This window comes from Littorina saxatilis, linkage group LG3 (assembly GCF_037325665.1).
Source record: "Littorina saxatilis isolate snail1 linkage group LG3, US_GU_Lsax_2.0, whole genome shotgun sequence".
NCBI lineage: Eukaryota > Metazoa > Mollusca > Gastropoda > Littorinimorpha > Littorinidae > Littorina > Littorina saxatilis.
Genome location: NC_090247.1, coordinates 9,275,734 through 9,286,282, shown reverse-complemented (window position 1 = coordinate 9,286,282; position 10,549 = coordinate 9,275,734). Strand labels below are relative to the sequence as shown.

Genomic DNA, 10,549 nt, shown 5'->3' with positions numbered 1-10,549 from the left:
ACACACACGCACGCGCGACGAGCGCCAAGAACACATGAACACAAACACGCACACGGTAATCGAAAGACAGAGAGGGTCCCAATAGAACTTTTAACTAGTTCTTTGTGCAGAAAGATAGACAGACTGACAGACGGACAGTGAGACAGACAGACAGAGAAACAGACAGAAAGACAGACGGACAGAATGGCAGACAGATAGACAGAAATGGCGGTCCTGAAGACAGGAACCCATCTTTACATTTAGTCAAGTTTTGACTAAATGTTTTAACATAGAGGGGGAATCGAGACGAGGGTCGTGGTGTATGCGTGTGTGTGTGTGTGTGTGTGTGTGTGTGTGTGCGTGTGTGTGTGTGTGTGTGTGTGAGTGTTTGCATGTGTGTGTGTGTGTGTGTGTGTCTGTGTGTGTGTGTGTGTGTGTGTGTGTGTGTGTGTGTGTGTGTGTGTGTAGAGCGATTCAGAGTAAACTACTAAACCGATCTTTATGAAATTTTACATGAGAGTTCCTGGGCATGATATCCTCAGATGGTTTTTTCATTTCTTTGATAAATGTCTTTGATGACGTCATATCCGGCTTTTTGTAAAAGTTGAGGCGGCACTGTCACACCCTCATTTTTCAATAAAATTGATCAAAATGTTGGCCAGGCAATCTTCGACGAAGGCCGGACTATGGTATTGCATTTCAGCTTGGAGGCTTAAAAATTAATTAATGACTTTGGTCATTAAAAATCTGAAAATTGTAATAAATGGTTTTTTTATAAAACGATTCAAAATTACGTTCATCTTATTTTTCATCATTTTCTGATTCCAAAAACATATAAATATGTATATTGGGATTAAAAACAAGCTCTGAAAATTAAAAATATAAAAATTATGATCAAAATTAAATTTCCGAAATCGATGTAAAAACAATTTCATCTTAGTCCTTGTGGATTCCTGATTCCAAAAAACATATAGATATGGTATGTTTGGATTAAAAACACGCTCAGAAAGTTAAAACGAAGAGAGGTACAGAAAAGCGTGCTATGGTGCAATGGTGCAATAACAGTGTTTGGCCTTCTGAGCTGAATGATTGCTTGTCCTATTGCACTGATATAATGTTAGGTAACCTTGAAAGAAATACATGTACGTATCCACTAACAAATGCACAGATTAATAAATAAACGCAACGTAAGTAGGTGAAGCTGAACATGGAAAAAAACTTATTACCTAACAGTCACATGCACGATCCACGTTGTTCTCAATGGACATAATTTCACAAGGCACATAGGCAAAGACTGAATCTGCAATCGCCTAACAATCATTATAATGCGAGCAGTGAAATGCGCCCCTGGGAAACAAACAAATATATCTATACATAGATGAGACCAATAAACTGCTTACGCCATGCTGATTAAGCTATGTGTGATGTTATTGAATAGTTTCCTTGGGTAGCTTGTGAAAAACTGTCCCTCCGAAAACTAAAATAAAATGTACGATATTTCGGACTCATCGCATGGTTTTTTTCCCGGCCAACTCGATTAGATGTGTGCAGGCACACTGAAATGAATCAACTGCACCTAAAATAAATTTTATAGCAATTACTTCGCACACATCCAAACGCTTCCCAGCCTACTATTATTATGACATGATCGATGAATGAGCGTTCCCGCTCACCACGAAACTCAGAATAGCTCCGTGACGTTATTGCTTAAAATATAAAAGCGTCTTTGACAGCAGTAGAAATTTGTTTGCCTGTCTCGATAGTTTATCTCCGGGATTTCAACTGTCTTTCCAGAATGTTTCTTCTCCGTCCATCCCGGAGATGACGATTTTTTTTTTATCGTAAGAAAGCGGTCCATGTTCCTGGAGAGAAAAGTTCAAGGGCGCGCATTATCTCCCTAACGATGCAGGGAAAATAGTAGGGGCCTACTGATCCGGTGGATTGCTTTTTTCATTTATCAAAATATAAACTTATTGATGCCCTGCACGAATGTTTTCATTTTGTTGAAAATATGCTCTATTTTCCCTTTGTTTCTTTTTATGCATGTATATACAAGGGCGGATCAATTCACTTTGGAGGGGGGGGGGGGGGTTACAAAATGACTGCGAAGGTACAAGTTGACGGCGCCGAAGGTGCCTAAGCCTCTAGGGGGGTCCGGGGGCATGCCCCCCCGGAATTTTTTTTTATCCAAAGAAGCAAATTAGAGCTATCTGGTGCATCCTGAGCCAATAAATTACCTCTTTTTTTGGGGGGTGGGGGGGGGGTTACGTAACCCGTGTAACCCCCCCCAGATCCGCCCCTGATATAGTTTTGATAGCGGTTCAAAGTTGCATCGTCGGCGGCAGTCGCGACTCACTTCACCCCCACACATTTTATGTAGAGGTAAAACAAAACTATAAAATACAAAACAACAACAACAACGTGCACTCCTAATCCAACCAGTAAAGTAGCCTGCAAAACATGACTGTGTTTCTGTTTGATATATCTTTTCAGAGTTGTTATGTTAGAACAACAAGATATGTTTGATCTGTAGAAGCACAAGTCTATCATCTATTCTTACACAGTCTAATAATGAACGTCTGGTAGAAGGTAATTTCTGAGGAACTTGGCACGGTTTCAGTGACTCAGCATTACGTAATGCTCTCTGTAGCCAATCAGTGCAGATACTAATTTTAACTCCAGCTAACTTGAACGTAACCTGATCAAAAAGAAACCGATGCGTAAAAGGCAGACTGAAGCGCCCAGTTAAATAAGTAAACAGGCATGCATATAGACTAACGGTGTATTGAAGACACACTCCGTAGCGCACGGTGTGTGTGTGTGTGTGTGTGTGTGTGTGTGTGTGTGTGTGTGTGTGTGTGTGTGTGGTGTGTGTGGTGTGTGTGTGTGTGTATGTATGTGTATGTGTGTGTGTGTATGTGTGTGTGTGTGTGTATATGTGTGTGTGTGTGTGAATAATGTGTGTGTGTGTGTGTATGTATGTGTATGTGTGTGTGTGTGTATGTGTGTGTATGTGTGTGTGTGTGTGTGTGTGTGTGTGTGTGTGTGTGTGTGTGTGTGTGTTTTACAGCACATCTCAGGTTTTTAAAAGGCGTTCTTTGTGCCGGGTGATTTGAACACACATTAAAAAACCCAGTAAATCATCAAACTGGCTTGGAATTTTTCGATAATTTCTTAGCGATTAATTATGGAAAACATCTTTTTACTTTATATATTTTTGTCAATTTCTGTTTTTATTCCCAACAAAATAAATCATATCGTCACCTGCGAAATCTCTTCTTCCTGTTATGGATATGAATTGCGTCTAGACTTACGGGCGGGGATATAGCTCAGTTGGAAGCGCGCTGGATTTGTATTCAGTTGGCCGCTGTCAGCGTGAGTTCGATCCCAGGTTCGGCGGAAATTTATTTTCAGTCAACTTTGTGTGCAGACTCTCTTCGGTGTCCGAACCCCCCCCCCCCCCCCCCCCCCTTGTACACTACATTGGGTGTGCACGTTAAAGATCCCACGATTGACAAAAGGGTCTTTCCTGGCAAAATTGCTTAGGCACAGTTAATAATTGTCTACCTATACCCGTGTGACTTGGAATAATAGGCCGTGAAAGGTAATTATGCGCCGAAATGGCTGCAATTACTGGCCGTATAAAATTTCATCTCACACGGCATCACTGCAGAGCGCCTAGAACTGTACCCACGGAATATGCGCGATATAAGCCTCATTGATTGATTGATTGATTACTAGATTGGCTACCTGCTTTGTGACGACACACATGCACCCTTAATTGTTTTTTTGTGTGTATAGGCTATCGGGGCGCATATGCCACACTTCCTCATCGAACCGTTGCAAGGAGCAGAGGGTGAGTGTGTCGTGATATGATGAAGTGTTCATTTTTGGTGTGTTTTAAATACTGAACACTTAAGTTACAAAATGGTTCAATGTTTACGCTCATACTGTTTGATACTGTTGATTTGGTATAGTAATTAAACGAACCTGAAAGGAAGTTAAGTTTTAAAACTATCATTGCGCGTATAAGTAAACGGGTATCGTATAGTAAATTGTATTCAGAGAAACCAAATAAGTTATTGTATATTTGTTACACCTTTCCAAGGCTGTTTAGTGTTTAGTTGTTTTGGCCAATTGTAATATTTGGTCAGCATGTTATGTGAGCTGTTACATTTTTTTGCATGAACTAAATTAATGAAAAACCAAATAATTAAGTAGAAGTGCAATGCCAAGGCACTGCATACCCCCCGCGAAGGACACATCCGCTCGCTCTCTCTCTCTCTCTTTCTCTCTCTCTCTCTCTCTCTCTCTCTCTCTCTCACACACACACACACACACACATACACATTGACTCACACAAATCTCATACACACAAAATACGCACATACGGACACACACACACCCTTGCAAACACACACACACACACACACACACACACACACACACACACACACACACACACACACATGTATGTAGGCATTTTAAGCAAGTCTTCAGCAACACTACTCAGAACAGAATGAAAGATGTTCCGACAAAAACCAGCACTTTTTCTTGTGAGAAATGTATGCCCGTTTGCCTTGCTGCAGCCTTTCATGCATTGTTTGTGAAGACTTGATAAGGCAAAAAAAAAAATTTGTCTGTTTCTGGTAACATGGCTAAAAAAAAATAGGGTCGGTAGGTAGGGATTCTTTTTTTTTTTTTTTTTTTACACCCCATGTAGACCAATAAAACTAACTTTAACAAGAAGAGCAAACGCTCGATCGAGTCACTTTCGCAGTTCTGAATATTATATGAGGCATCAGATGGACAGGAAGAAATTGCTATTCACAACACAATGAGTCACGTTCACATAAAATTTGAGCCCGGTCACTTTTATAGTTTCCGAGAAAAGCCCAACGTTAAGTTGTGTGTTGCCGAACAGAAAAGGCTAGTTATCTCCCTTGTTTTTCTGATAACGTTCGTAAAAGGCTACAGATGTAAATACTTTGATGTAAAGAATAATCCTACAAAGTTTCAATCACATCCGATGAACTTTGTCAAAGATATAAAATGTCTAATTTTTCCTTTGACGCTGACCTGTGACCTTGAAAAAGGTCAAAGGTCAACGAAACCATCGTTAAAGTGTAGAGGTCATTGGAGGTCACGACTAAACAAAATATGAGCCCGATCGCTTTGATAGTTTCCGAGAAAAGATATAAAATGTCTAATTTTTCCTTTGACGCTGACCTGTGACCTTGAAAAAGGTCAAAGGTCAACGAAACCATCGTTAAAGTGTAGAGGTCATTGGAGGTCACGACTAAACAAAATATGAGCCCGATCGCTTTGATAGTTTCCGAGAAAAGTCCAACGTTAAGGTGGTGTCTACGGACGGCCGGCCGGCCGGACGGCCGGCCGGACAGACTAACACTGACCGATTACATAGAGTCACTTTTTCTCAAGTGACTCAAAAATCGCGCAAAGAGACTGGATTCACTATACATAGAGACAAGACACTCAACACATTTACAAATCGTCAGCAGACTTTCGTTTTCACACGTTTTTGTTGTTCATTTTCTCACCCTGTCCTTTACCACCAAAAAATAAATAAAAAAAATTTGAGTTTGGAAAAAAAAGTTTAGGGTCGGCGCCGAAATTTAGGGTCGGTCGGGTGACCAGAAACAGACAATTTTTTTTTTTTGCCTAAGCATACATACCTGGTTAACATTTCATTTTGATTTTCATTCTTGATCACTTATTTTTTTAACGTTGCATCCAGTATCAAATAATAACAAGAGATCCTAGGGAAAGAGTGGTTGATTTGTGTCTCCATTGTCGCAATGGTGAACGTCTATTTTTACGTTCTACCATGTTTGTGATAAAACGCATTGCAGCCAGTCTAGTCACCCACGGATCTGACAAGGTGTGCAACAGTGCATGACATTTAATCACAACATTATTGCTCTTGATGCAGCTAGGAAGTAAGTCTCTCGTACATCTCTCGTATCTTTATGGAATTTTGAAGCAAACAAGGCGGAAATCGTTTAGAAATTTTAACGGAGCGAATTCTTGTTATCTCTTGTTATCTCTTATCTTGTGATATTATCATATGACTTTACATTTGAAATCACCTTTTCGTATACAGACTATAAACTGCGTCTATTTTTACTGTCTACCTGCTGACGACATACACTGATGCACCCATAATTGTTTTTCCAGGTCTCTAAGCGTGCATGCTTCACACTTCCTAATTGAACCACTCGTCCTTGCAAGAACCAAAAGGTGAGTGTGTCATGAAATGATTGAATGTTTATGCTTGGTTTGTTTTTGATTTATTTTCATATTGATCATATTTGTCAATAGCATCAGTGTTTCATCATATAAAAATCAGTTTTGATAACACATTCCCATTTTGTTCAAACATGTATGTTCAGTAAATTCCCACTTCTGTACATGATTTCAGAATTCGTATAAAGCCTGTAATGTGTACAGAGTCCTGTGAATTCTGTTTTCCCCCTGTTTTTCTTTCTTCTTTAAAAACAAAAATTGAATTCACGTTTATACATATGATAAGAGTAGTCCCTCTTTGGGTCGAGGGCTGGTTGAAAGAAAGCTCGTTTGTATGGCTAATGCCACAACCCTCGTAAAATAAAATTTGATTTGATTTGATTTGATTTGGTTTCATTTAAATACAAACTACAAAACGTTATGTAACAGTCAAATATCGTCTGATGCTAATATTTTGTTCGTGTTGTTAATTTAGTAAAATGATTACACCATATTGAAAATGCGTCACATTTAAAAACTGTACGTGTCACGTGGTGTATGAATATATATACGGGTTTGGTACAATAAATTGTATTCCGAGAAACCACATGCAGTTTATGACAAACCTGCAATACAAAATGTCCGCCTTCTGGGGGCATGTAATGCTTTTATTCCTTGGCCAAACACAATAGTGGCCACCAGTTTCTTATGAAAGAGACACCTTGCATTATAGTGGGGCTCGTATGTTGCAGACGCACTCATGAATCATTCACATCTTGCAACAAACATCATACTTTGTGATATTGTTCTTTATAATTATTTAAGGGATTTCAGATACAGAGCCACTTCAGAAATCGGATTTTTTGCTTTTGATAGGGAATAAAAGGCTGCATTTACAGCAGACGAAATTCGTACCAAAAGCGCTCAGCAGTAAATATTCCCAACTCAGCAAATGTAAAATTCAATGGTTTACCATGCACCAGAAGTTGTCTGCTGATAACACATGCATGACATAAATACTCTTATGGGTATTTTTGTGTTCTGGTATTTAATTTGATCGTTTTTAGAATTTTATATATCCGCAGCATGAAAATTCAAGATGGCGGCCTCCGCAACATTGCGTGTTTTGATTTGAGCGAAAACAACGTTTCTGAAGGTAAGTTTTCAAGAATACGCATCCATTCACCAATGTCACATCATTTTACTGTTTAATTCTCCCCTGGGGTCTGTTATTCATCGGGTGAAGCGCTGAAATGCAGAGACTTTGTTTAATCTTGCAATTTAGCTCATCAGCTGGATTGTGATGCTGATAGATCTAGATCTATCTGTTGATTACAAGTAAGGAAATCATGATCGCCACGCTGGTGATTTTAAACAGATTAAACGAACTTTGAATAAAAGGCGAGGAGAAAGAGATTGTTCATGGTATGATAATTAGTCCTGCCTACGTTAAGGACTTCCATAAGTCTCTAAACGGCTGAGGTGGGGAGGGGTAGAGTCAAAAACTGAGTGAGGGTAGGCCAGATAGTAGGATGACCAGCTGGAGATAAAAACACTCCACTCCCCATGTCTTTACAGTGTTGTGATCAAACTTTCAAAGACGGTAGGTAACAGACAAAAGCATACAGTGTATGCTAATCAAATGAGATAAGTGGTTTTGAAAAATGAAGAGGTACCGCTCTTTGAGTTTTACAATTTTGGTTTGTTGCTTGTTTCTCATCCTTTTGCTTATTCTAAGTTGACCGTGCATTGGTGTGAATTTTATTTTTACAGGATATATACAAGAGTTACACCACATGCCGGTTCCTGGGAACAAGCGTTCTGCATTTATTCCGGTGCCACAGAAGGGAGCTGATTTCACTAGTACTACTGTATCAAGGTTTGTTACCAAATACATCATAACAGTAAGATTTTTTTATTTGTATTAATTGGAACATGTTTGCACATCATTTGTAAGCGACCTCTGTGAATTTGATGGGTTTAACGTACGTACCCTCACTATGGTCAACATTCTCTGTTAGCGACTGTTTGAAGCGAATAAATGTAGCGGTCAGAAAGATTCCAGAATCAGTTGGGTCACTGGAAACTGTGTTTGTTTGTTTTTTAACCTGAAACAGTAAGAATTATACGAATTCATGAAATAAAATTTTCTTTCATTTTGGTCTGTTGTGTGAAGACTTGCTAAACGTTAACCCGGCTTTGACCAACTCTCTGAGATAGTAAACATTATTCAAATACATTCAAATAAAAATTTCACTTTTCATCTTTTGTGTGAAGGGTACCCCAGGCTGATTTCCTGCACCATGGATGTAGAGGAGGCCAGACAGTCTGCTTCTCATTCCAGCTGTGTTGCGGTTTTTTCTGCTCGTGAAGTGTATCGCCACATTGCCAAAGCCATTGGCCAAGAGAAGTCACCCTGTCTGCCCATTTTGCATAGCCTTACAGGCTGTGACACTATGTCGTTCTTCAATAATCAGAAGGCTTGGGAAGTATGGCAAGCATTTGAAGACGTCACTCAAACTTTCTTCAGGTTGTCTGCTCCTCTTTGTAAGCTGAGTACCACTGACAGGGCAGCACAAGAGCTTTTTGGTGTACATTTGTAGGACAAAACCAGCAACGTACTGGGTGTAAACAGTGCTAGACGGTACCTCTTCAGTAAAAAGAGCTGCCAAATTGACCATAATCCCCTTACAAGTGAGGTGCTGCTGCAGGACATGAGATTGAGAAGAGCCATCTACCTATTAGACTTCCAAACTCTGTGGGCTGGCAGTTCAAGGCTGGAAAGTGGGAGTCATTCTGGACGAGCTTTCCAGCGTGTGCCGAGAACTCATGAGGTGTGCCTGCAAGAAGAGCTGTACAACAAAACGCTGCAAATGCTGCTAAGAAGGACTGCAGAGCACAGCTCTCTGCAAATGTGCTTGCATGCCTGTGAAAACTGTCAGCATCTAAACTGTGCAAAAATATTATTGCACCCATTTTCATACCCCAACTCAAACATTTATTCCTGTGTCATTTTATTCAAACTGTCTATGCCATTAAACTTTAAAGGCTCGCATCTTCGCTATCTGGCACATTTTTTTTTTACATCATCATGTACGCCGTCAAAATAAGGATACCCTTGACGTGACAAAGAGATGTGACAAAAACTTCGAGTACCTTTTAAAAAGCCGACGACAATTCCTGAGGCACAACTGGGTCACTGTTGTATACGAAGAGAAAGTCAACTTGATTATCCATCCAGAACAGGTTGTTTTATTTCGCCATCTTGCATATTTCTAATGTTGTGCCATTGTACCTACTGATGTATGTGTCGATCTCACGGATGAGATGTTTATGTGTCAAATTTGAGGGATACCCAAGTCAACTAAAATCCATGTATTTTAGCAATGACCAAGTGGGTTGCGTTGCAACTTTCAGGAATGTGTGTCTACACACGAGGCGTAGTTCAACCGTTTGAGTACACTTTCAAATCTTCACGAAATAATATTTTAAAAACTGCCACAGGTTTGTTGACTTACATCCCACATATTTTTGACTTCGCATGTATATATGACAGATGGTTGTTTCAAGTACTGCCAAAGTTTCTTTTGAGTATAGACACTTGCCGGAATGTGCCAGTTGTGTAAACACATGAGAACAAACAACGTTTTCGAAATACAGCGATTATGAATTTTAGTCGACTTTTGAGTTGATACATTACATTTTTATCAGTTTTATTTTGGGGGTACCCTTATTTGGGCGGCGGTCAAATAACCCATGTAAAGGCCACCTTTTATCTTAAAAGTGTTCCAGTTAGCCAAGTTGAGTGCCCTCAATAGCATACATTGAATATAACAGCACAGGAATGAATGTTTTCGTTTTGGTATGAAAATTGGTGCAATATATTTATTTTTGCACAGTTTAGGTAATCCACAAATTCTTCAACCCTGCCACCCACACCATCCAATCATTCTCTGCACCAACAATACATGTATTGTTTTGTTTAAAAATGTTTTTGTGTTAGTTTCTATTGCAAGAGAATGTCTTGTAGCATCAAAAATGCCTAAATACCCTTTTATTGGCGGCCATTTTGAAAATTGTAAAAAAACTACCGATTTCTTAATTTGTTCACGGTGGATCTGTATCAGGTTTTGTTAAGCAAAAGCAAATGTCCATTTACGCCAAATTTGCTGTTAATCACATGAAGTGAAATATGCCTAACATACCCAACCGTTTACACTGGCGGCCATTTTGAAAAATTGTTTAAAAACTACCTATTTTTTTATTTTTCGCGATGGCTCTGTATCAGGTTTTGTTAAGCACATGAAACTCTTCATATTTGCTA

General features: G+C 39.4%; 1 protein-coding gene across 1 annotated transcript in view; it reads left to right on the top strand.

Moving 5' to 3' along the window:
• Nucleotides 1-5,869: 5,869 nt before the first annotated feature.
• The window catches only part of LOC138961551 (uncharacterized), a 41,737-nt gene continuing 37,057 nt past the window's right edge, over nucleotides 5,870-10,549 (top strand). The window contains exons 1-2 of the transcript XR_011454221.1: nucleotides 5,870-5,939; nucleotides 6,178-6,240. The gene's annotated coding sequence lies outside the window, so the exon portion shown is untranslated. The remainder of the gene's footprint in view (nucleotides 5,940-6,177; nucleotides 6,241-10,549) is intronic.